Source organism: Ambystoma mexicanum, chromosome 6p (genome assembly GCF_040938575.1).
Source record: "Ambystoma mexicanum isolate Mex_15411 chromosome 6p, UKY_AmexF1_1, whole genome shotgun sequence".
Lineage (NCBI taxonomy): Eukaryota > Metazoa > Chordata > Amphibia > Caudata > Ambystomatidae > Ambystoma > Ambystoma mexicanum.
In genome coordinates, this window is record NC_090935.1 from 1,257,841,477 (window position 1) to 1,257,869,397 (window position 27,921).

The following is a 27,921-nucleotide window of genomic DNA, read 5'->3' on the forward strand; positions in this document are numbered from 1 at the left end:
CATCTTGGGTTTGAATGAGCTTTTAAGTGCAAAACTCCCTGTCTCTTCGATAACTGCGCCTTCAATGATAATAACCCCAGCTGAAGTCTAAATCATTCTACGGGGGTAGAAGGAGAGCATCTTAAAACCTTTCTCCAAAACTGCCCTTCCAGCTTGTCTAACCAACTCACATATCTCCAGACTAGGGCTTCGAGGCCATATTGGATAGCAGGGCAGTAGCTTTATTTGTAAAGCATAAGTATAACCTCAATGGTATATCCAGCCTATTAGGCTATTAGGTGTGTTTGAAGATATACCTTATTTTGCTTAGCTTCAATGATATGAGCGTGATCTTGTTTTGCACTGATCAATAACCCTAGATAGGGATATTTGGCCACATAGGCCAGGTTACCCAAACTTGTAGAGAATAACGGCCCTGATACACAGCTGTTGAGCTCCTTAGTAAAAATTGCGGACATATCGCTAACCTGAAACAACCCTTTACTGAATCGAACAAAACTACTGGACATGTTGGCAAATATTCCAGACCTGACTAGGATTAGCATAGGAGACCTTCTGCAAATTGCTCTTCCGAAATATAATAGTGACACGAACTGGGCCCTGATAAGATTTTCATCACCTTTGGTGGTATCGCAATTGGACTCTAATGTAGATAGTTTGTGGATTTGGGGCTTAAAACTGACTGTCATTGTGAGTGCAATATGATGGAATGAGACAGGCAGAAAAGGGGGACCCAGGGAGCCAGCAAGAACTCTGGCTGCTGGCAAATGGAAGACTCTACAGTATCCCTCCGTCTGCTAATATGCATACTATACCATCAAGGGTTGGGGATGAGCTAACACAGGGAAATCAAGAAATAGGCTACGTAGGAGGCCCTCAATATATGCGTGATCTGGGTCCCTGAACCTCTAGTATTGCAAGCTGGAATACTAGGGGGTTTAGTCACCTTATCCAGAAAGAGGGCTCAATGCCCCAGTTAGCCATGCACAAAATATACTTATTGCAAGAAACCTGGATTAATGCCACCCTGCACGTAGATGGATTACACAAGTTCCAGGTAATGGCAGAGAGAGGTGTGAAGGGCCGTCCTTCTGGGGGCTTGATTGTAGGTTTTAGACAGGACATTGAATCACACCAGGTGATACATCCCCAGCCTGTAAAGCGTTCCAAAACATGATATAAGTAAAATGTTACTGATAAACATCTACACTCCACCAGACATACAGCTACAAGAGCCAATAAATTGGCCCTCATTCCGAGTATGGTGGTAGTCCTGGCGGTATTTGCGCCATGACTGCCTCCCATACCGGTACCGACTCCGGTTTGGTGAAATGAGAATTTACCAGTCCAGTCCGACCTTGGCGGGACCGGTAAGTCCCCATTCACCAAACCATTCCCCACTCCCATTTGAGCCCCCATAGGGCTCAATGGGAATGGGGAGAGCGCAAATAACAGGCCGGCGTATGCCAAGCCCGTAATTTGCGCCCAGGTCCCTTAACAGGTCCCATCCTTAACACATGGTCAGGACCAGGCGTTAAGGAAGGGACCCGCTAAGGGACCTCGTAGTAGGGCAGTAAGGGATTACCGGCACCGGTCTCCTTACTGGTGCCCGGTATCCCTTACCGCCCTACTCGGAATGAGGGCCATTCTCTCTTAGTGGATTTATTCTCGGATTGGGGAAAAGAGAAAGAAAATCAACAAATCCTCCTGGCTGGATACTTAAATGCGCACTGGGCTAGAATACGATGCTTTTAGACATGTAGCAAAGGGAAGTGAGATGCTGTAAAAAGTCAGTAATACAAACGGAGACAGGTGGGTAGATTTACTTAGGTCATGGGACTTAACACTTGTAAATGGTTGAGTTAGAAGTGATAGACCGGGGCAATGCACGTGGGCACAAAACAACCATAGGACTACTTTTTTGGTAATAGCGAATGCCTAGAAGTGGGACCCTGAACCATCATAGTGATCATGCTATTTTATCCCTGACAATACAAAGACAATACAAAGACCAGCTAAGGAAGCTACTCCCAGATCCTTTGCAGGTATGCAGACCAACTCTGCAGGTAACCGTATCTGCTTGACCACCGGGCATGTCCAAAAGGTAAACACCTTACTTGGGCAAATACTGGTTGATGACCCAGGCTTAGTGTATAAACGTATCACCAACAAGATAGAACAAAGGCTGCACATTCTAGCGGCCAAACCAGGGACCTTTCCAAAGAGGAAACTGTTTGCATTGGATAAGCAAGTTCAGGGGTATGATCCCAAAATTCGGGATGCGAAACGAGAAATGAGGAAGACGCTGAGAGCCATACAGATGGTGGGATATGACCATAGTGAGCAGATCTTTCGAGTAAGGTCAACCATCTGTAATTACAAACGTTGGTTAAAGCGTTGGAGACTGTCAATTAAAAACACAGTGGCAGGGTATGATTGGATTGCTTAAAAGAAGGGACTCTCGAAAAATCTGGTCAGCACTTGCAGGGGCTAAAGGGGTTGTCAAAAAACAGAGACTAAACCCAATTAAGGAACAGGTGGGGTTAGAACACGACGGAAAAGGAGGGGAAACATGTCAAGGGGTTGCTGGCTGCTATAGAGGTAAAGATCAAGAAATTAGGTAGCTCTAGGGCACCTGGCCCCAATGGCTTAGCCAGCATAGTACTCAAATACAATCCGAGTTTGTGGGCTGAGATTTTCGAGGCCCTATTTGGGAAAGTATGTCAGTCACAGACTATCCCATTTTTGTTGCGACAATCAATCCTGCTGCCCGTCTTTAAAAAAGTTGATCATTTGCTCCCAGAAAACTATAGGTTGTTGTGCTTATTGGATGTGACAGACAAGCTATTCTCGTCTTTTGTACTGAGCACACTGCAGAGATGGGTAGATGAGAGGAAGATATTGCAATTTGTCCAGACTGGTTTCCGACCAGGTAGCTCAACCACCCATAACTTGAGGATCCTGGATGCGCTTATAAGTAGGGCAGCAGACCAAGGTGGGGCTCCACCGTATGTAGTATTTGTTGATTTCCAGGCAGCTTTTGACAGTATCGATCAACCCAAGCGCAACCGGGGGATGCCCTACATGTTTGGTATTGATATTAAAGGGATTATACTATGATACAGGGCCAGAGTTAGATTGGACGATACAGGCAATTTATCAGCCAGGGTCGCGATCAGTAGAGGGGTCAAGCCGGGTTGTATTGTGGCCCCTACGCTGCACAACATGTATATGGCGGACCTCCCCCAAAAACTCTTAACTACTGTTGGATACTGCCCTAGAATAGGAGAGGATCCCATACCCTGTATGCTATATGCTGACAATCTGGTGCTATTCAATCATACATACAGTGGAGCAAAGCAGATGTTTGAAAATCTGGTGAAATATGCGGCTGCAATTGATTTGCCCGTATGTCGGAATAAGGCAAACATAGATTTGTCTATCAGTTGTATGGGAAAGGCATGGGGAGATCACCAGGAAAGTCTCATGACATAGTCACAGGCTGGTGGCAAGATGTTCTCATGAGAAAATGGACATATCACAACCACTGTGAGAGAATTTTGCATTCTTTAATTTTATTAACAGAAGATGCGCACTTCCTGAGGGAAGCCATGCCAACGAAGCACGGTTTCGCCTGGAAGAAGAGAGATGGCAGACCAATAAGTACCTTGAAGTGCCTTGACATTTCTCCATAACATAATTGCCTAAAGACAAGGCATTGAGGCACCTGTTTTCAGGGCCAGCGTGCAAGAATTTCAGCCTTTTCAACCGAAAAGGCTACCACACCTTAGGCCCCATGTGACTAGACAATAGAAGCGTAATGGGTTTTCTTCAGTGGTTATAAAGGGCATCTGCTCCACCGCTGGCTGCCGCTCTTTGTTCTGCTGTGCAAAGGAAAATAAACCTTTCCCTTCTTAATCTACTTCAGGGCATTATCTAGGACTTATAAACTATCAAAGCACAATTTGAGTCTCTAGGCGTGCACATTTTCATTGAGGAATTCACAGCCATAGAATTATGTAAATCTAGGAGACTTGTAATCCACAAATAAGAGGTTAAAGATGTTGTGAGGTATGAGAAGAAAAATACTTTCCCAAAACATCTTCCCCATCTATATTTATAAAAGTGAGAATTTGTGGGTGTCTGGGTTTGTGGAAAAGCATTGTTCCTTACACAATTCCAAACTATTTCACCAATCTGCACCACATTCTACACAGTTACCTGTTAGGATCCTGCAGACAATACTAGCTGCATGACATTTGGTCACCCCACCCTTTCCACAAATTTCAGCACCTTCACACATGAGACGGTTGCCTGAAATCGGTGAAAACATCAATATGGTATTAGAAGGACCGGTCCCGACACGAAGAAAAAAACTCTAGGTCCCTAAGGGACCTCGAAAACCACGTTTCAAGGCTCTAGGATGCACGGCTTCTGACATATTTGCACTGCAATGCACCACAATGAACTGCACCACACCAGGGTGAGGCAACAGGTCGGGAGAGAGCACAGAAGGTTCCAGTATGCTGCACACCAACTCTCGCCTCCCCCCAACGTCTGCTTCAGGATATGTCAGCCAGCTACACAGGCCGATGCTCAGTGCAATTTACTTCAGGGTACAAAGCACATCAAGCAATAAGCAAATCGAAACAGCGACCTACAGGATCATTGATTTTCAACAATTGATGAGTGTTATCATGTTTGTCTACAGAACCCGTTGGGAGAATAGGTACTTTTTGCTAGTTACTTATAGTATATTGATTGTGTAATCAGACAAGTGCACCAAGGATGCACACTAGTGGTTTCCACTGACCTTTTGCATTACAAAACTCTAAAAAGTACACATCAATAGATTTGTATTGCTTACTTATGGCTGCAGTTGATCTCGGGTGAAGGCACAGGGTCCACCAGACATTGTTTGGAAACAGGGCCCCGTGTTTCATCAGCCAGGTCTGCCTGTTCTCTAAATACATTTCTCCAGGTTTTAATGACAGAGAGACTCTCTCAATTGTAAAAAAAACCTTAAGAACAAGGATGCTCTATACAACAGAATGCATATTTCTTAAAACAACAATCCAGACAGTAAATACAGCAATCATTGGCAAAGTCAGCAGTTTTTGCCTTTGGGTAGGCATGGCACAGGCATTTGACAAACAATGAAGTGCCCACCAACCGCGGGTCACTCCCGTCCCCCGCTCACCTATGGATTTTTGGTACCAGTCAATATTTAATTACCATATGGATAATTTCAATACCGGACTCTCCTATAAGAAAGAGGCCACCCAAGAGTAAGTGAGAATATCAATAGTTACACAAAGGACAGCAGTTACTATGATTCAAACAAACACTGACTCAAGGTTTCTGTGTAAATGAATATACTTTTATTTACACATCAGTAACATTACACTAAAGCAAAGCAATTGAAAAATGACGTTACTAATACACTACACCGCACCCAATAGATTCTGGACAAGTTAGGCTCAAAATAAAGTGTGAGCAAAATAGCACTCCAGCAATTTAAAAGGGAGGGAAAGACAAAGCTAGGCAAGAATTTAGCAACACCAACATGTAAGTAAGCAGGGCAATCTAGAAAAAGGAACTACGGTGAAGAAACCAGATTCAAGGGACCTGGCCCAAAGTCAATGGAACAGAGTCTTTGCTCAAGATCACAAAGTTCAGGGTAGTTTGCGGTTAAGTCTTTGCCAGGAGTTCAGAACGGAGTTGGTCAGACGAAAAGTTACTTTAAAGAGTGGAGAAGGACAAGCCCTCGGATTGGCAAAAGGTTTCACACACTTTCACCGCGGCTGGACGAAACGAACAACCTGGAGGGTCCTTCACTGCCCAGGGAAGAAACCAGCAGCAGGGCAAAGCAACAAATAAAAGGTACGCTCCTTAAAACGCAAGCAGGGTCCGTTCCTCCTGGCTATCCGGTTCACTGTAGCTCTGTACAGCAAATTCGCCCAGAGAAGGGAGACCTGACGAGCAGTTTGGGGAACTGGTTGTTCCCACTAGCTCAAGGGGAGAAGATTTCTTGAAGATCTTCCCTGTCGTTGGAGTATGAAGATTCAGACCTGCAGCAGGGCTTCACCAGGCGGTTCAGTCGTTGTAGGGGTCCTCTTCTGTCAGCTCCTCTTCGGTTCTTTCGTTCCAGTGGTGAGACTGCCTTTCCAGACCCAGAGACCTGCTTTTTATGCAGTGTTCCCCCATTCACACAGCCTGGCTGTCAATCACAGAGCAGGGTGGTTGTCACCACAGCCAATCAGATTAGAGTGCAACATGGGTCTGGAAGGAGATCCTGTGCAAGGAGTCCTAAACCCCTCCCTCACATCCTGTCCCCCCCAGACATACAGGCACCTAAGGAGGGCTTCTGCATAGAAGCCTGTGAAAGGACGGTGAACAAAGGAACCAAACCTGGTTTGGGCGCAGAGAAAAACAAGAGAAAGACTTTTACAAAAATAAATGGCAAATAAACCCAGCCGGAACCGTATAAAAATGTATATGGTCTAGCAGGTTTAAGTTCGAGGCTACCAAGATAGCCTAAAACAATACCAGGGCTATTTAAGATAACCGCGTTAGCAACAATAGGGTAGTTGCCACTGCCACCAGCTAAGTCTTAATGAAAAGGGAGCGAAACAATGATCCAAGCGAAACAGACAAAAGGGATAAGTATTAACCCTTTCCAGCACTCTATGTAAGATAGTTTGTACTGGCTCTGTGAGTCGGAGTTAGGAAGTCAAAAAGACAACCCTGTGTCACTGCAGTGAAGGTGCTGTGTAACACACAGTAAAAAGATGATCCCTATGGAGTAGGTGAGGCTCCACAGTCTATGAACACAAGCAAATGTTAAACACACACAGGAAAACACATGTAAGAGTGGGAAAAAAGGCTCACACTCTTACCAGGTGAGAAAAATAAATCCTAGAAATCCAGCAAAGCTGCTGAGGGACTTGGTAGGTAAGGGAAATTAGCCATTCTCCAGCATGGGGTCTGGCATGGATTCACATGCTCATGAATATTCCCCGTCGTCAGGCTGGGAATCCACGGTAAAGAAAAAATCAGTATCAGTTTTGTTTCTGATCTGTCTTTCGTAGTAGTAACCAATCACTGATCTCTGCGTCATACTGACCACAGCCAATGACTGCCATCTCCCTAAGCCCCGCCTCTGGCAGCCATCTTCAGATTTTTTACCGCACGTTCAAGTGTTGGGAGTCCTCGTGCTTAGCTCTCGAGCTTTTACTGCGTGTTTTGCGCTTTTTCAGGTGAATTTTCACATTTTTTCGGTTAATCGAGCCTCAAGCTCCACCGTTTCTACTCCCGTTAACGGGTACCCGTCACAGGATTTTCCTACGCCCCTCAAGGGTGAAGATTTCGTCGAATCAACCATTTGGAGGATTCCAGAAGATTCGCGGCCTACTTCGAGATGGCCCAGGACGCGAGTTTGTCACCCGGACCCAAGCTGTTTCGCAGCTGCCCTGGATGCGGGCTGCAGAATGTGTTTAAGGAGGACGAACATTCGCGATGCCTCTACTGTCTTCATGGGGACAAGACTCATGTAGAGAAGGACTGCCAGTTCTGCAAGAACTTGTCGGAGCGGACCATGAGGGACCGTCGATCTCGTCTCGCCAGCTGGTTGGAGAAAGGCTCAACGGGCGAGAAGAAGAAGGAAGGGTCAGAGTGGGCTTCTAAGTCCTGTGCGGGCGCCCCGGCGATGGGGGCCCAACACCAGGCCAAGCGCCGCGAGTCCGCTGGCTCCGGGAGCGCCGAAAGGTTGGGCTCTTCGGTCGCCAGGCAGGGCGCACCTTCCCCGGCACCGTCAACCACGAGCCAGCGCTCCGGTTCGGGGAAGAGGAAGTCCGAGACCCCGGGTAAGCTTCGGGAGAAGCCCTGTCCGATCTCGGAAGAGGGGGAGCGAGGCGTCGCCCCTCCCCCTAAGGAGAAGGCCCAGGACGCACCTAAGGTGGTGAAGGCCCCTACCCAGCAGGCAAAGGCCTCTATCGAGGCGATCGCGGCGACTCTGGCCAAGCCGGCAGAGACCCCGCCAGCAGAGACGGCCTGCGGGACTAGAGTTTCCCTGCCGCCAAGGAGGGAATCCTCTTTTCAGCCCATCGTCATGGCCACCATGATGGAACAAGGAAGGGGGGCACGGTAGCCTCCTCGAGCTTGGAGTCAGCCTCGGAGGAGGAACTGACCGAGGTCACGAGGAATCTCGAAGTACAATTCGAGAAGGTTCGGTCCCGCAAGGAAGATCCTCAGGAGATAACCGAGGAATACGACGATGGCGAGGAAGAGCAGCCTTCCCTTCCGGCGCAGCCGGAACCTAGGCCTCAGGGTAGCTCAGCGGCCATTTTGTCTGCGATTCAGTCCTTATGCTCTGAGATAAGGACGAAATTACCACGGCCCAGGCCGGAGGACCCACAACCTGGCCCGTCGGGAAGTCCTCAGAACAAACGACTGAGGACCCAACCCTCTCCTCCGCTCGCCCCCGTGAGGCCTGCAGTTCCATCCTCATCCTCCCACGAGTCGGGAGATGATGGTGCGGTGGGCTCGACGACGGGTTCTGAGGGCGACGACGACGGAACGGGTCTCCCGTCGCACGGGCATCTCCGCCCGACGAGATTGGCTCATTCCACGCCATGATCGCCAGGGCGTCCGAATTGTTCCAGCTCTGCCCAGAGGAGCAGAAAAAGGAAGGTTTCCTCTATCAGCGCCAGGAGGCCAAGAGGAAGACTGTCATCTCGGTGCCTCTAATCAATGACATCTGGGAGGAGGGCCTGTCGGTACTCAAGAACCCCTCCACGGCACCAGCCAAACGGGACCGTTACGAGAAGAAGTACCGGGTCCCCGAGAAAGCTCCCCTGTGCCTCAGGTCCCAGCCAACGCCAGACTCGGTCGTCTCGGCGGCGGCGAAGAAGAAAGCGGCGGGGTCAGGAGCCTCAACGTCGAATTCCCCTCCGGACGGCGAGGGAAAGAAGTTGGACGCCATGGGGCGACGGGTCATTTAGTCGGCGGCGACGACGATCAAAGCGGCCAACGCCCTGGCGATCGTGGCCCGTTACGACAGGGAGCTCTGGTTTAAGCTGGCCCCCATATTGGACTTCCTACCGGACGACAAGAGGTCCGAGGCCCTGGAAATACTTCAAGAAGGCGAGGTGGCGTCGGACCACGCCATAACGGTGGCAACCGATATTGCCGATACCGGGTTCCGCCAGTTGGGCAACAGAGTTTGCCTACGACGACGGGGTTGGCTCCGGGCGACCGACTTCCGTCAGGAAGTCCAGACCAGGGTGTTGGACATGCCGTTCGATGGCAGCAACTTGTTCGGGAAGGCGGTGGACGAATCCCTCCAAGCCATAAAAACGGACACGGAGACGGCCCGCGCTCTAGGAGCCCTTCAGCAACGACGGCCCTTTCGGAGCTCCGGAGGCAGACATGGGGCCTCCAAGGGATCCAGCGGTGGCTTGTCGTCCTACCGCCAGGCGGCACGCTCTTCGTCTCAGGAGGCCTACAGGGGTCGCGGCAAGCAGGGAGCACCTCGCCGCTGTCGGCAAGGTGGCCAGGGCGGCAAGGCCACCACCACCAAGCAGGACTGAACCGGCCGTGGCCTCGGGCCCCCACCGAAGCACCCCAGTGGGAGGCCGGCTGACGAAGTTCGTCGGCGTGTGGAAGTCCATCTCCACCGATCGTTGGGTGCTGGATACCCTGGCAAGAGGACACTCTATCGAATTCCTGAAGAAGTGCCCTCACATTCCACCTGTGGCCAGGAAGGAAAATCACGTCCCGCAACTGCTGTTGGAAGTACGGGCGATGCTCAGGAAAGGCGCCATCGAGCCCGTCCCGAAGAGGCTCTGGGGTTCCGGGGTGTACTCAAGGTACTTCCTCATCAGGAAGAAGACGGGCGGCTAGCGCCCCATCCTGGACCTTTGTCGTTTGAACAAATACATCAGGTCACAAAAGTTCAGGATGGTCACCCTCCAGCACGTGCTGGGACAGCTGGAGGAAGGTGTCTTCCTATCGTCGCTGGACCTGGAGGATGCATACTTCCACGTTCCCATCCTCAGAAGTCACCGAAAGTTCCTCAGGTTCGTCGTCCAGGGACGCCACTACCAATTCAGAGCACTGCCATTCGGATTGAAGTCGGCCCCCAGGGTCTTTACCAAGTGCCTGGCACCTGTGGCGGCGCGGCTGCGTCTGCAGGGGATTCACGTCTACCCCTACCTGGACGACTGGCTCATCCGCTCAAGGACGAGGGAACTCGCCGTCGAACACACTGCGAGGACCGTCCAGCTACTCACAGACCTGGGATTCGCCATAAATTACCCAAAGTCCCACCTGGTGCCGTCGCGGGTGGCCCTGTTTCTGGGAGCGAAGCTCGATACAGTGAGGCGCCTGGCGGCACCGTACACACTTAGAGGGAAATCAGGTATACTGGAGGTAGTCGGGGAGCAAACCTGACATATCTTATTAGAGAATAATAGAACATAAAGGCTCCCGTACCTCATAAAGGTTTGGACATTTTGTATCCTGGTTGAACATGAACTAACACACTAAAACATGATGTCAGACAGTAACGCTACGAAGTTCATGGAGAATACAACCTGACTTCATTATATGTTCAGTTAAAAACAATTTTAATACACAATCTATAAGGTTATAAAAACATACACATAAAATTTAGTCAGTAAAATAATTGACAAAGTGACCAGTGCTGTTTAAATAAAGTGCTTTGTGCTAATCACCAAAAAGTGTTAATAAAGTACAAACAGCATACTTTAACTTAATCTGACTTCAAAATACATAAGAATTCTAGATTCGTCAGGTAATTGTTTACAATTGTAGTTTGAAAACTTAAAGAAAAGGCAACCTTTGACTTGTTTTGGTAAACAGAAAGAGCCTAACTAAAGATAACACGCGAAACCTAATCTTGTCAAGTGTCTCAGGATATGGTGTTTTGGTTTCAGAGTACCTAAAATACACCTTTGCTGGTTATAATTCCTTATTCAGGTACTTAGTGTTAGTATCTGTAGTAGCCCTTCATGTTTCGTTCCTGTATTCCTTGGGATTAGTTATAGGAACTTCCTCAGGGGGGTGTGGAGGCTGAGGCAGAACTTGTCCTCAGCTATAGTCAAGTTGGAAGCTTGATAGAATTAAGCTAAGTTCTTGCAGGTGCGGCAGCGTAGAGTCCTTGATCGTATTGATAATGGATTAGTCTAGATTGATCGATGTTCATAAACAATTGTTCTTAATACATGTTGAAAGTACCAGGCCAAACCGTCTCTTAGTGTCGGTAAGTATACTGCCTAGATTCATAGTGTTGTAGTCCCCAGAGGTATCCTTAAGACTTCATATTGTGTTGGTCTTAGGTCTTCTGGTGCAGCGATAATGCTGTCAGGGTTGGAAGAGCGGATAGGTATTGTACTTCCGAACAAAAGTGAACGCTCCACGGATGCTGCTGCTGTAGTATGCAGAGTCACGGTTTCGCAGTGTCCGTTGGCGGCACCGTCGGAAGAACAGACGAAGACCATTCTGGGTAAAGTGCAGCGCCTGCTATCCACGGACGTGGCCAAGGTGAGGTCCATCAAGTCCCTCCTAGGGATGATGTCCTCTTGCATCTACCTGGTGCGCCTTTGCAGACTACGGATGCGCCCTCTTCAAGAATTTCTCGACGCCCGTTGGATGCAGGCGACGGGCACCTTCGAAGACAGGGTCTCCCTCAACGAGGTGTTCCGGCGGGCGATTCAGTGGTGGGGCGTTCGAGCGCACCTCACGGCGGGCAAGGACTTTCAGATGCCGGCGTACCAGGAGACGGTGAAGACGGACGCTTCCCTGGAAGGTTGGGGCGCCCACACCGGAGATCTCCACGCAAGAGGCCTCGGGCTCCCGGAGGAGAAGCTCCTGCACATCAACATCCTGGAACTCCGAGCCGTGTTCTGGGCTCTCAAATCGTTCCTCCCGTCGCTCAAGGGCAAGGTGGTGCGGATCTTCACGGACAACACCACGACAATGTATTACATACGGAAGCAGGGAGGTACCAGATCCCCAGCCCTATCCAAGGAGGCACAGGATCTGTGGCACTGGGTGGTCGCCCAGGGGATGTTCCTGGTTCCCTTCCACCTGGCAGGAGAAAGAAACACCATCGCCGACTCGCTCAGCAGGGAGCTGCGCACGTGTCACGAGTGGGAGCTGCGCCAGTATCAGGTGGATCAACTCTTCCGACGATGGGGCAAACCCCAAATCGACCTGTTCGCAACAGCGACGAACTCGAAGTGCCAGAGGTTCGCCAGCAGGTTTCCCCAGCCGAGAAGCATGGGCGATGCGTTCTCGTTCCCCTGGGACGGCCTAAACCTGTATGCGTTCCCTCCGTTGCCGTTGCTGCTTCGACTCATCAACCAGCTCAAGAAGTCCCGGTGCAGGATGATCCTCGTCGCACCGGCGTGGCCGAGGCAGATCTGGTTCCCGGACCTTCTAGACTTGTCAACGTCCCCATCCATCAAGCTGTCGGCGGACGCGGATCTCCTCTCCAGAGAAGGAGGCGCCATCTTCCACCACGACCCGGCGTCGCTGAACCTGCAGGCTTGGCTCCTGCAGCGCTAGAGTTTGGAGGGTACGATATACCGGCCGACTGCAGAGAGGTTCTTGCAAAGGCCAGGGCGTCCTCCACTCTCAAATGCTACGGTCACAAGTGGAAGAGGTTCTCTATCTGGTGCCGAGCATAGAAGATCAACCCCCTACGGATTACGGACCCTCAGGTGCTGCCGTACCTGCTATCGCTGGCAAAGGCTGGGCTAGCCCATGCCTCCATTAAGATTCATCTGGCGGCGATCTCCAGATATACCAGAACCACAGGACGGACGTGCCTGTGGTCCCATCGACTGGTGAAAGAGTTTATGAAAGGACTGTTCCGGTCGTTCCCGCCAGTGAAGGCCCTGCCCCGGCTTGGGAACTTAACGTGGTGCTGACTAGGCTCATGGGGCCCCCATTCGAGCCGATGCACTCCGCACCGATGAAGTTTGTGTCGTGGAAGACTGCATTCCTGGTGGCCATTACCTCCGCACGACGAGTGGGAGAGATCCAGGCCCTATCCTGCAAAGCACCGTACTTGACTTTCCATCCCTCGAGGGTGGTGCTTAGGACGCACCCCTCCTATATGCCCAAGGTGCTGTCGGACTTCCATCTTAACGAGCCCCTGGTGTTACCTGTTTTCTTCCCGTCTCCTTCGTTGCCGACCGAGAGGACTTTGCACTCGCTGGATGTGGCTAGAGCGCTGAAGTTCTACGTGGACCGCACGAAGAGTTTTCAGAGGACATCACAGCTGTTTGTGAACTTTGGACCTGTGAATCAAGGGAAGGCTCTCTCGAAGTCTTCTATTTCCAGATGGCTCTTCGGCTGCATCATGCACTGCCACCGGTTGGCTAACCGACCGCTGCCAGGCCGTCCCAGAGCCCATTCGACCAGAGCGATCGCTGCTACTACGGCGTTCCTATCTGGTGTGCCCCTGCTGGACATCTGCAGGGCTGCTACGTGGAGGTCGACGCACACCTTCACGAGATTCTACTGCGTCGATCGGGATTCCAGGGAGGAGTCCAGGGTCGGCCAAGCAGTGCTGCGCAACCTGTTCGCTTAAGGTGAGCCTGGTGAGGAGGTAAGAGACGCTTAATGTTGAGTTGTTGTATTGCTTAATGTTGAGCCTGTTGCCACCTCCCATGGTTGTGCATGTGTTTACTGCTATGTATTCTTATATTCATGAGCATGTGAATCCATGCCAGACCCCATGCTGGAGAAGGAACAAGTTACTTACCTGTAACTGTTGTTCTCCAGCATGGGTCTGGCATGGATTCACATGCGAACCCTCCCGCCTACCCCTCTGCGGCTCTTCACTTGGTCATACTGCCACTTCACGTGCTACCAAATCTGAAGATGGCTGCTAGAGGCGGGGCTTAGGGAGATGGCAGTCATTGGCTGTGGTCAGTATGACGCAGAGATCAGTGATTGGTTACTACTACGAAAGACAGATCAGAAACAAAACTGATACTGATTTTTCTTTACCGAGGATTCCCAGCCTGACGACAGGGAATATTCATGAGCATGTGAATCCATGCCAGACCCATGCTGGAGAACAACAGTTACAGGTAAGTAACTTGTTCCTTCTGGAGAATTCTCCCTAACAACCTCCTCCGCCCTTTGGGCAATTGGAAGGTTGTACAGTATACCAGCAAAGTTGGAGAAATGTGGGACGGAATGACAGCAGACCTATATCTTTAGGGCATACAATGACACCAATTCAAAGCCTTATGGTACTGTCGCTTATCACTTACACAACTTCATCACACGACTTCATCAGTTAATGTCAGTTAATAGACTTTAAAAGCCTTAGGAGTTGTAGATTTGGACAGTGTACCATCAAAGTTGGATGTATGGGGAACGGAATGCCACCAGACTCATATGAGACGTTAGACGAAATTGTCACGTATACACAACTTCATCCGAGAATGAACTCCAGTGAATGGACTTCAAACGCCTTTGGAATTGCAGTTTGGACAGTATACCATGAAAGTGGGCAAAATGTGGAATGGAATGACACCAGACCCATGTCTGTAGGATATACAATGACTCCAATTTAAAGCTTTGCTTGCCCCCCTTCCCGGTGCCCGCTGCACATTGAACTCGGTTGCTGGGTCACGTGTAGAGATACTCCACCAAGGGCTCACTTCGTTCGCACCCCCTCTTTGGAGAATTGGAAAGTTGGACAGTATACCAGCAAAGTTGGAAAAATGTGGGACGGAATGACAGCAGACCCATATCTTTAGGGCATACAATGACCCCAATTCAAAGCGTTATGGTACCGTCACTTATCACTTACACAAGTTCATCACACAACTTCATCAGTTAATAATAGTTAGCTCTGCCCCCCATCTGCCTCCACCTTCTGCCTCCTCCTCGGCTACCTTGCCCTCTCTTTTCCTCTCTGCTCCCCCTCAAGCTCCTTCTACACCTGTGCAGGGCGTACCTCTGATTTGTACCCCTCCCCGGAAGTCCTTCAAGGATGGGAACCTTCTCCATATTGGAACTCTTAACTCTTGCTCAGCTGTCAAACACTCCTCCGACATCTGCTGCCTTCTGGAGGAACAGTACCTCGATGTCCTTGGTCTCAATGAGACATGGTTCATGGCCAGCTCTGTCACTAGTTTTGACACGCTCCTCCCTGACGGCTACAAGATCCTCTCCGCGCCCAGGCCCAACCGCTCTGATGGGAGTGTATCCCTGATCTTCCCTGAATGGTTTCCTGTCTCTGTCATTCCTACGCAGGCCTTCTCCTCTTTTGAATGCCTCGTCTGCGGGCTCTCTCTCTCTCTCCTAGCCATTCCCTTAGTTTGGCTACTTTCTGCCGGCTACCTGGTCAGATCTCCTCCTTCCTCTCTGAGTGGGTGGACCTCTCCTCCTCACTCCTTGTCTCGATCTCTCAACTTCTCCTTCTTGGAGACTTCAACATCCACCTTGATGCCTCCTGTCCTCCCTCTGGACTCTTTTTATGACCTCTGCGACTCTCTCTCACTCTCTATTCTCCCCTCTGGCCCAACTCACTGTGCAGGGCACACTCTGGATGTTCTGATCTCCTCAGACCTTCCCCTTTCCGACCCTCTCGCCACTCCTCTCTCCTGGAGTAATCACTTTCTCCTTTCCTTCCATCTCACCCTCTCTACACCTCAGGCCAAGCCACTACCATCATTGCCACACACCTTTTCGGTCATCCGACCCATGAAGCGTGTGTCAGTTGAGGCTTTTGCCGCCACTTTCTCACCCCCTCGTCCCCCTTTGACTACCTCTCACCCTGACGTAGCCCTTTCCTTGCTCCACTCTGCTATATCTGATACTCTGGATATTCTTGCCCCTGTCATGAGAATCCGCCTGAAGCCCAAAGCCAAGTGCAACTCCTGGTACAACTCAGACCTCGTCACCCTTAAATGCAAGTGCAGGGTGGCCAAGAGGAAATGGCTTGCTTCATGTACATCCTCTGCCGCCTGCTCCAAAGGCAATACCGCCTCTCTGTCCTCACCAAGAAGAGAGCTCTCATCCAAGCCTGCATCTCTGCAGCATCTAGCAACCCGGCTGAAATCTTTAAAATCTGCAAGGAACTGGCCAATCCCGCCACAGTCTCTACCTCTGCTGTCCCTTCCCCGGCCCTCTGCACGGCACCGGCTTCTCACTTCATCTCTAAAACTCAGTACATCCTGTCCTCGCTCTCCTCCTCTCTCCTCCCTCTCTCTACTCCCTGCTCTTCCTCTGGCCCTTCTGCAGCCACCTCTCCTCCCTCCTTCTCTGCCTTTCCACTGTTCTCCGCAGACAATGTTTTGAGACAAGTCTAATCTATGAAAGTCTTGTCAAGACAGGTTCACCCCTGTTCCTCCAAAACCATCAAGGACCACATCGACTCCCTGGTTGCTGCCCTGGCTCACTTCTGCAACCACTCCTTCACCACTGGAGTCTTCCCATCCCCCCTGAAGCACTCCTTTGTGCACCCTCTTCTTAAGAAACCCTGTGCCAACCCCTCCTGCCTGGCTAACTATCGCCCAATTTCCATCACTTCCTTCCTGGGCAAACTCCTAGAAAAACTGGCCATCTCCCAGCTTAATCTCCACACTGAATCTGTTTGTTGTCTTCATGACCATCAGTCTGGCTTCAGAGCTGCCAGAAGCACGGAAACTGCTCTCCTGAACATCTGTGAAGACCTGCGCTCAAACCTTGATTCTATCACACCCTGTGTCCTCTTCTTGCTTGATCTCCCTTCGACACTGTCAACCATGCCATCCTGCTCAAATGTCTGTGTTAACCTGGGTATCACCGGTCAGGCCCTGCCGTGGCTGACTTATTTCCTCTCTGACCGACCTTCCCAGGTCCAACTTGGGCCCTTGCTCTCTGCTATCTTTTTCTCTACATCTGCTGTCTCCCAGGGTTCTAACCTCTCTCTCTGGCTATTCAACCTATACCTGGCACTTCTTGCCCATCGCATTGCCGCTTTCTGCTCCAACTTTCAGTGCTATGCGGATGGCACTCAGCTCATTTTCAGGCTACCTTCGGCCACCTCTTCCCCATCTCTCATCTCTGACTGTCTGTCTGCTATACAGGAGTGGTATGCCACCAATGACCTCTGCCTTAATGCCATTAAGAGTGAGATTCTCCTCATCGGCACACCCGCTCCCTCCTTTCCTGTCGCTCTCTGGCCGGCCTCTCTTGGCCCTCCTCCTGCTCCAACCTGTGAGGCTAAAAACCTCGGGGTCATCTTTGACTCCACACTCTCCTTCTCTTTTCACATCTCTGACATCTCTAAGAAGTCACACTACCAGCTGCACCTCCTCAGAGGTATTCTATCTTTCATCTCCTTCCCCCAGAAGCTCACTTTCTCCAGAGCTCTGGTTCTGTCTAGGCTGGACTGCTGCAACAGCCTCTTTCCAAATCTGCCTTCCTCTACTCTCTGCCCTCTGCAACTCATCCAGAAAAGGGCTGCAAGACTTGTCCTTGGCCTCAAGCCCACAAGTTCAACTCTCTTTCTAAATATCTTCCTTCTCAAGCTCTTCGCTCATCCACCTCCAACTCCCTCAGGGTCAGTTGCTTCTACAAGCAACGAGGTTAGATCTCTTTCTTCAGCTGGGGCTTCCCTCTGGAACAGCATCCTTGCCTCCCTGAAACTTGAGGAGAACCATCTCCGGTTCCGGAAGCACCTCAAAACCTTTCTCTTTGCTTCTGCCTTTTCTCCTCCTCTCCCCTGCTGACCTGCTGGCTGAAACGGAATTCGCACTGGTTACCTGGCCACCCTCTGATCCCAGGCCCAGGTCCCTCCCCCGCCAGTCACACACACCTGCACTGCCTGCCTGGCATCCCCCGCACTTGGGGACTGTTTCTGTATCCCTTCAGTCCCACTACCAGCACTTGACACCTGATGTCTGCACTCACCTTTGCACTTGCCACCTGCTGGCCGTTACTTTTACTTATTGTTATTATTCTATTCCCATGTACTGTACTGTCCCTTCCCCTCCCCCCGCACTTTCCACCTTCCCCCATCCCATGCACTTGCGCAATCTGAATGACACCTGGCCTAGTATGATCGTTGTCTGTCCTCCCTTTCTTCTCTCTCCCTTGCCTCGTCGCGCCTTGAAACACTTGTGTATAGGCGGGTTATAAATGCCATATCATATGATATCAATAAACTTCAAATGCCTTAGGAATTGTAGATTTGGACAGTGTACTGTGAAAGATGGGTGCATGTGGAACGGAATGCCACCAGACTCATACGAAACGTTACACAAAATCGTTACTTGTACACAACTTCATCAGTGCATGAACTGCAGTGAATGGACTTCAAACGTCTTATAAATTGCAGTCTGACAGTATACCGTTAAAGTGGGCGAAATGTGTAATGGAATGACACCAGACCCATGTCTGTAGGATATACAATGACCCCAATTTAAAATATTACACAAAAAGTTACACAAAATCATCACTTATACACAACCTGATCAGTGAATAAACTTCAAACGCTTTAGGGATTGCAGATGTGGACAGCATACCATTAATGTGGGCTAAATGTGGAACAGAATGACACCAGAACCATGTCTGTAGGACATACGATGACCCCAATTTCAACTGTTTCAAAAATACTTAAATAAAAGTGTTACACTAAATTGTCACTTATGATTTTATATTATAGGGTGGATATCAGTTAAATAGACAATGTGAAACGTACAAACATTACACCTGATATCTGAAGTTATTTCGAGTATTTTATTTACATTAAAATATCATTAATGCAGAAAAATAACATTTGTATCGCACTCTCTGCAAAAACTGCTTAAGGGCAAAAGCATATTTTGTGTACACTTTTGAGCAGATTAATAAATAGTGTTTGTATTCCTGCAACCAAAACAGTAATTTATCAGGTAGAAGGCAGATGGAAGGCATAAAATGCCAACCTGTACATACACTTGCATTGCGCTAATGATTAACTGCTGTTTGTTCAGGAGCAGCATAGCTTGGCAGCAACAGAACTATCACAGCACAAGTCACTGTGCATGGCTAGAAGACAACAATACATTATCCGAAATCCAAACAGCGCGAGCAAACAGAATGAACAACAACATTCAACTTGTCAGAAACGGTGAAGCCCTTTAAAGACACACGCAGTGTTTTCTCTCATGTTGTCACTAAAGGGGTAAGAAACTTAAAAGAAAGCTTTTGGGTAACAGTCTGTGCCTACTCTCTCCTGAATGTCTGTCCTAGTTGCTAATATTTGTAAAGATGTCAGTGTCATATTCTTTGATAACCGCCCATAACCGACGTTTGCATGGGATTTATTATCTAGAATATTTTACCATTCGCAAGATAGTCGAAATCGGGTATTTACAGCAATGGGGAACATTTTCTTTTTTCGCTGATGATTATGGAAGAGAATTCTGCAATACAGTAGCACGTATACTGACCGCAGACACACAAGGAATCAGACTTATTTTTTATTAGTGGTACTTGAAGTACGACTTGCAGATTTGGGGCCACCCTTAAATTGATTAAGTCAGTTGTTATAGGAAACATTTCAGAAAGCATAATGTTTGGAACTTGTGTGTAATGTACATGAAATATGTATTGTATGACCATAGCACGCTAAGTAGACCCATCGAGGAGCTGGATGCCAAGCTTTAGTTTCGAAGGGTACTTTATGTTATGTCCTGATAGTATCAGAAAAACACACATCTCTAGCAGTTCACCCCAATCTGTCTTAAGGAGGCCCCTCAAGAAATGTTTCATTTGACGTTTCAACCACTGAATATTTATTTTAGTGATTTGCCTCTTTGGAGGGACCTTAGTATGATAAGGGTTTATATTATGACCTGCATGTTTATGCAGAAAGACCAGGCCGTATAAAACAGTGTATCCACCTCCTTTTGCACCATGAACGTTTTAATTGTAAGTAAAAGTAACCCACTGCTAGGTTGGGATGCCTCATGCTCTGTGTTAGGAGCCACCTAGAAATTGGCGGTCCCTGATTCATCAGGTTATTAAAGCAGCGCTGCACGTGTTTAGCAAGGGCGTTAGAAGTCTACTAGAACAGGCAGAGCCACGGTGTTGCTTGTTTAGTTTATTACATAGCATAAGAAGTATGTGAAGTTAGGACGGTGATAGCCCGGGCAGCACAAAATGACCAATGCACTCTGACTCAGGGAATGGGTTCAGCATCAATGCTGACGTTCCTCAAGCAGCCCTAAGCCTGCACTCTGAATCTACAGGTGTTTGTGCATGAACATCCATTGCTCATCAGTCTGAGTTACAACAATGTTAGAGACTTAGAAACTGCTTATGACTCTGAGTACAGAGTGGAGATGACCATGGCTAATATTTTGTTAAAAAACCAGGCATCACATTACCCCTGTTGTGGAGGATTTGAGAAAGCCGTAACCAAATGTTTCCTCCTGACAGAGATCCCTGCCACTTCTGTTTTCCTCTAAGCAGCTGTCTGGAAGCCCAGCCTCCATCAGACACCTGTCAGCGCTAACTAATGTACTCAGTCAAAGGTGATGAGATGCAGCATCTGCAGTGTTGACACTTTGCTGCACTGCTTAGTATAGGGGAGTTGTTGCAACGCTGCAGTATACAGTAACACCATACTTCGCATTGCATGGGGCAATATATGCTCTTTCCTCCCTGCCCTTCTTTTATGCCTGGCACTACGGAAGCACACACCACTGATCTCCTAGCTTGCAAAGCTATCACCTGTATAATGTTGATTGCTCATAATAATAATTTGGTGACTAATATACCCCTTAATACCATATTCTTCCAGTTTGTAAGGATTGCAATACTCAGTGTCACCATTAACACCGGTTACCAGACATTTGATCGAAAAAAATTGTTTGACTGGACAAATGGTCGAACCAATTTGGTCGAAAACCAAATGGTCGAATTTTTTAATTTTTTTATTTTTACCCATTTTTTTTTGTTGGGGGGGTCCCCCCAACCCCCTTTTTTTAAAAAAAACCCTTTTTTTTCCTAAACTACAACCTAAAAAATATATATATAAATTAAAAAAAAATTCGACCATTTGGTTTTCGACGAAATGACGTCGACCAAATGTCCTGTCGACGAATTTCTTTCGATGAAATGTCCGGACACCATTAACACCCACTTGTTGTAACCAATGTATTGACTATGGGAGGATAAAGGGCTGAGTTGGCCCGATAAGGGGTTCAAACCCATGTTGCAGAACACCATCTTATTCCCAAGGTGAGTATGTTGCCCTTGAGCAATCCTCCCCAGAGGTCATACCAATCTGGGTTTTCATCTCGGGCAATGCCCAGAACAGTGCCTAGTAAGAATGCTTTATGATCGAACTCAGATCATTCCAACTACATAGGATGTGTGAAGTTAGAGGGAAAACGCCTTTCTGGTGGCTTACCTCCTCCAAACTAGCAAGTGCACTGTCCCCGGAGCCCCTCCAGCTGCACACAGGGTCCGGTTATTTCCGTAGCCCCCTCGTTACTCCTTGCTGCCCCCTGACCCCTTTTGCAACACATTGGTCCTGGGCGAGTCTACAACCATCCGTGTGACTGGCATTGGGACCTCCGGAGACTGCCATCTGCCTATCACCCTTCCTGTACCCAGACTGAAACGAGGAGACTCTGTGTGCCCCTGCTCCTGCTTTGGTATTGGCCCCCTCCTTCACCATATGTGGTCCTGCCTGGACTAACTTACCAACTTTTGAACCTACAGTCACTGTGGGGCTATACCTACAACGGTCTGGCCCACTGGAGGTGTGTTTGTTCAACAATGCGCTTGGTCTCCTCCAACCATACCTACTAGTATCTACTCCCTCTGCCTCTAAAGGTCCTGCAGGTCATCTCTCAACTCTGGTCCCGTGATCACCTGGCAGCTGTCCAATATTACCACCTCATTTCCTGTCCCAAGCACCTGGACTCCTCCAACTGCAGTTTCGAGTGCCTGCTCCCTCGACGCTTCTAGCTCCTTCCGGAGCACCTCTCATCACTGGACCTCAGTCCACTTTTGGTGCCATTTTGTACTTGGACTACTCCATTTTCTTTCCCCTGTGCTTGCTCCCTCTGTCTCCTCTGTCCTTACCTGCCAACTTTAATCGTTGGACCCGTGTCCACCTCTGGCACCTTCCTGTATCCCCTCCTGTCACTTTGCACTCCCCCCTTCTTACTCCTGGTCCTTCATTGCCCACTGCCTCCCCCTTTTGTAACTGTCATACTGGTCTCTACCCACCACATTCCTGACTCCTACAACTACGGCCCTTCTCTACTTTTCCCTCTCCTTATTCCTTGGTATGCAATCTTCCATAACTCCCCTCCACCTCACTCTCCCCCCCTCTCCTCCCTTTCTCCTTCCGCTCTCCCTCCTTCTCTCTTCTCTCCTCATTGTCCTAATGCCTAGTCCTTTTCACTATCCTCACCCCTGCTCCTCCAATTACCCACAGTCCTTCTCTCACCTCCCTAACCTTCTTTACCCTCCCACTGCCAACCACTCTGCCTTCATCAACACTGCTCTCTGGAACGCCAGATCAATCTGTAATAAAACTGCAGCTACCCTTGATTTATTCTTTCACCTTAACCTTCATTTCCTTTGTCTTACTGAAACCTGGATTCCCCCTCATAACACCTCTGTTCCCGCATCCTTGACAACCTCCTCTTCCTCTTTCACTCACACCCCCCGCCCCTCTGGCCGTGGCGGAGGCGTCGGTCTCCTGTACCACCCCAAATACATCTCTTCCTCTTCTTCTCCAACTCTCCCCTCTTTACCTTCCTTTGAATTTCTCTACAAGTCCTTCTCCTCTCCCCACCCTGTCTCCTTCCTTATCATCTATCGCCCCCCTGGCCCTCTCTCTTCCTTCTATGAAGACCTAGATAACCCCCTCTCGCTTATCTCTCCCTCTCCTCTAACTGTACTTCGCGACTTTTAATATCCATCTTCCTTCACCCCCTCAATCTTCTCCCCTCCTATCCATTCTTGACTCCTACCTCCTCTCCCCCCTTCCCTCATCCCCTACTCATTCCTCCGGATCAACTCTTGACCTTATCTTCAATTCCTCCTATCCCTCCTCCCCTGTCTCTTCTCTTCCTGTTTATCTCTCTGACCATGCTTTACTCTCATTCTCATTATCTCCTCTCTCTCACTCCTCTACTGCTAATCCCTCCCCTCCAATCTACTCGCGTCGTGACCTTTGTAATTTTGATGCTACCCTCTTTTCTGACACTTGTTCAGCTTCTCTTCCTTCTCCCCATGACTTTGCTCTACTCTCTACGGACGATGCTCTCTCTTCCCTTTCCTCTTCTATCTCCACTGCCCTAGATCAACTCTACCCTCTTTCTTTCTTTAGCCCTACTCGGAAGCCTTCTCAACCCTGGCTTACCTCCCATCTCCGTTCTATGCGGCACCTTCTCCGACGGTTAGAGAGACTCTGGCTCAAAACTCCCTTGCTTCCTACTTTTCTTACCACTCACTTTACAACTCTTGTCTTGCAGCAGCTAAATCCTCCTACTACTCTAACCTTCTCCAGTCTCAAGCCTCCCACCCTCGTCGGATTTTTCAAACTCTCTCCCGTCTTCTCTCTCCTCCAACTCCTGATCCCTCAACCAACTCCACACTCTCTCCTTCTGACTTCGTCAATTTTTTCTCCTCCAAAATCCTCACACTCCGGGAAAAAATTAACTCCCTCTCGGACTCCCCCTCTCCTCCTCCCCCTCTCTCCCATCTTCTACTATGTGCCTCTTCTCACCTGTTGCCCCTTCTGAAGTCTCCTCCCTTCTCTCCAAAGCCCACCCCACGTCAGCCCCCTCTGACCCTCTCCCCTCCGTTCTTATCCCCAAGATATACCCTATTCTTATCCCTTACCTTACCACCTTCTTCAACTCCTGCCTCTCCTCATCAACCTTTCCCTCTACGTTCAAACATGCAACAATTATTCCTATTCTAAAGAAACCTTCTGCCGATCCACTTCTCACTGCTAATTACAGACCTATCTCTCTTCTACCTTTCCTTTCTAAGCTCCTTGAGCGTATTGCTTACTCTCAGCTCTCATCCTTTGTTACTTCCTCCTCTCTCCTTCCTCCCTTCCAATCTGGCTTCCCTCCCAAACATTCCACTGAAACTGCCCTCACCTCTATCCTTAACTCACTTCTCTCTGCTCGTCATGCTAAGCAATCTTCTATCCTTATTTTACTTGATCTCTCTGCTGCCTTTGACACTGTCCATCATCCAATACTACTTCATACTCTTTCCTCCCTCGGATTTAAAGGCCCTCTTCTAAAATGCCTATCCTCCTACCTCTCCTCCCGTTCCTTTGCTGTTTCGTGGGGAGGCTAGTCCTCTCCTTCCTTTCCTCTTATCTACGGTGTTCCTCAAGGCTCTGTTCTTGGACCTTTCCTTTTCTCTCTTTACACCTCTCTCATTGCCCCTGTCATCTCCTCGTTTGGCATTTCCCATCACTTCTATGCTGACGATACTCAACTCTTTCTTTCTTTCTCCTCCTTCTCACCTGACCTCCACCTGAAACTCTCCTCCTGCCTCACTGCTATCAAGAACTGGATGTCCTCCCGCTTTCTCTCTCTTAAAACCGATAAAACTGAAGTCCTTTTCTTCCCCTCTAATTCTCTTCCCCCTCCCTCCCCTCCTCCTTTCATTCACTTTCCTCCCTCTAATCTCCCGATCTCCCCCCAAGCTCGTAATCTAGGTGTTCTTTTTGATTCCTCTCTTACCTTCTCACAACACATTTCATTCACCTCCCGCACCTGCCGATACCACCTCCACAATATACGCAAAATATGTTCCTCCATCACATTCCACGCCACCAAACTCCTAATTTCCTCTCTCATCTTCTCCCGCCTTTTCTACTGCTCTTCTCTACTCTTTGGACTTCCAGCATCACAACGTGCCCCTTTTAAATCCATATACCACTCTGCTGTCCGTACCCTCTGTCTCCTTACCTCCCGTGACTCCATCTCTTCCTCGCTCTCTTACCTTGGTTGGCTACCTTTCCACTCACAGCTTAAATTGTACCTTCTTCGCCTTGTCTTCAAATCCCTCCATGATCTTGCTCCTCCTTATCTCTCCTCCCTTCTCTCCTTCTACTCCCCATCCCGCTCCCTCCGCTGACCATTTCCTCCTCACTGTTCCCCCTTCCCCCTGCGCTTCCTCCCGTTTCCGCTCATCCCAGCTCCTTGCACCTTTGCACTGGAACTCACTCCCTCTCACAATCCGCTCTTCCACGACCTTCACCTCATTTCGCACTTCCCTTAAATCCCTCCTCCTCCATTCTCCTCCTTGAAAACTTCCCCTCTCACCCTATTCCTCTCTCCCCCTCTCCTACTCCTCTCTCTTCCTCTTCCATTTCCCTTGCACTGTCCTACTCCTACTCCCCCCAACCTCCTCCCTCTCCCCTTTTCCACCCCCCCTCAGTTAATTGCTCTTTACAGTGTTTTGTTGAATGATTCAAGATGTAAATTTGTTCCCATTGTTAAATGTTATTGGTTCTTTGTATTTTGTTGTTCCATTGTACAGCGCCTTGGTGTAAAGCGTTCTATAAATAAATAAATCAAATCAAAATCAAGCAAATCACTGTTATTACTGCACTGGACCAATGCCGAGAGTATTCAAGCAGTCCTGGTGATCTTCAACAATGTCACCATGGGCATCTCTGACAACGAAATTAAAGTGAGTGACTGGAATGAACATTTTAAATCTGTAGTACGATTGCGCTCCAAGGGAGCGACCCTTTTACCCAAGACCTTTCCTTGACCTCAAAAACAGAAATCCACAATATTATCTGGGAATATTGATCTGCATGGAGTACAGAAACTACGCAAAAAAATAATAATCTGTGACCTGCTGAATATCATGTTGTTTTTGGTGAACAGGACACAAAGAATTCATTTGAGGCTGAAAACAGGCCAAACTAGTGAACGCAAAATCAGTTAAGCCCTCAGCAAACACCATGGTTGGGGGGGAACCACAACAAGGATCCACCAATATTATGCAAGAGGTACCGCGGCTGCGTGGGAGAAGTTCCTGGATTTTCACCAGCAACTAAAATACATCTGTGTCAAGCACTGAATGCAGGATCCGGCTGTCGACCATGTTTCCATCAATGAGACCAGGAAATCTTTCTGAGACTCTGAACATTTTCAAAGGTTTTTCGGCAAAATGTATTCAGAAGCTAGGAAACTCTCCACTTTATCATCTTGTTCTTCACAACTAGGCTTGAGGGAAGTTATCTCTTTGCGTTGTTCACTTTGCTCTTTAGCTGTATTAGTGCACCCACGACCGTTATAGCGTTTGGCCAACTTGTGAGTTAATTGGACTCGTATAGCTTCATGATTGAAGCCAACATCATACCATTTCAGGTTCTCCTTCCACCGCCTGTCTCATCTCCACCACCAGTCCTGTCCATGACCTTGCACCTCACTCCCCAACTACACATGCCTAAAGCCTGTCTGAGCAGCCTCCAGCATTTATTAATTCCTTGCTCCTCCCCCTGTACTGCTAAATCTGTGCTCCTCCCACTGGACTGCACGTCTCCTAAATGAGTGCACCTATGAGCAGTAAACCTTTTGTGATAGTGATTGGTTTACTAGTGGGTCCTTGGTTGTATACAGGTGTCATATCATGGACCAAATGGTTATAACATTTGTCTGCCATCTTGGAATTGACAGGCACATTGAGAGATCCTCTGGGCTGCCAACCCTCGTGCAGTACTCTTCTACCAGACTGCTGCAATATTAATTCACCTGGGAGGCTCCTAAACTAGAGTCATTTAATCCAGCAGCCATAATAAGTCTCTCCATCTCCCTCCGTTTACCTGGATGATCAAAATACATGATAGTAACATACCAGGCATAAACAGTGCAGCACAATATATTCTGAGGCATCCTTTAAGGAATATATTCAGCAAAGCATGAAACTCTGTGATAGTCTCGAACCACAGCTCCGGTATGGTGGGGTGAACCAGGAGATCCTCCATATGCTGCCTCTGGGCCCAACAACAAACACTCGGGAGGATAGCTCAGCGGCAACGTGCCCGCCTTGGAAGCAAGACGACATAGAATAACACAGGTTTGATTCCCGGGTCCGCGCTTAGAAACCTCTGGGTGTTAAGCACGTTATAAATAACCTATCATATCATATCATATATCATTATTGACCTTTACTTTGGGCTCAGGACAGTGATTTCCTAAGCATAAGTGACCTCCCTTGATGCCAATTAACAAGTGGAATTGCCATTTTGTACATTTGAGGTTGCTTTTGCTATTAGCTCAATGAATGCTGGAAATGCTCAAGGGCCAAACAGCAAACAGACTAAATATCATAAAGCCTGCACAAGCTTCTATTACTCCATTTGAACGCCAGTGTCCTAGCCTTCCATCAGAATGGTTCAATCTCTGGTCCCAGAAGGATGCAGCAATCTTTGTTACCTCTTCTCTGGGTAAGGACCCATCACTTGTAACCAACTACAGACAAATCTCTCTAAATTAGCATGACTGTAAAATATATATATACTAGCTGACAGTTTATCTAAAGTACAATTATTCCATACTGATCAACCTTGATTCCCTGAAAGTTATTTTTTGCACAAAACACTTGACTAGTGTGCCACATCTTAGCCAAAGACTCAGAGTATCACTCTTAAGGGCATATTGCCCTGGAGGCAGAGTAGGCCTTCAAACCTGTGTCATGGACCTTTCTCTTCCACACTTTTGCAGTGATTGGCTTTGCTTTTCATATCTGTAATGTAGCCAAGCTTTTGTGTATATAAATCCCAGGGTAACAATATTTCGAAGGGATTGTGTCCTCCGACGTATTCCTCATCTTAGATATCTCCTTCCAGCTCTGCTGGCCTCGGAACATTTTTTCTCTAGAGGGCGCTGCGCG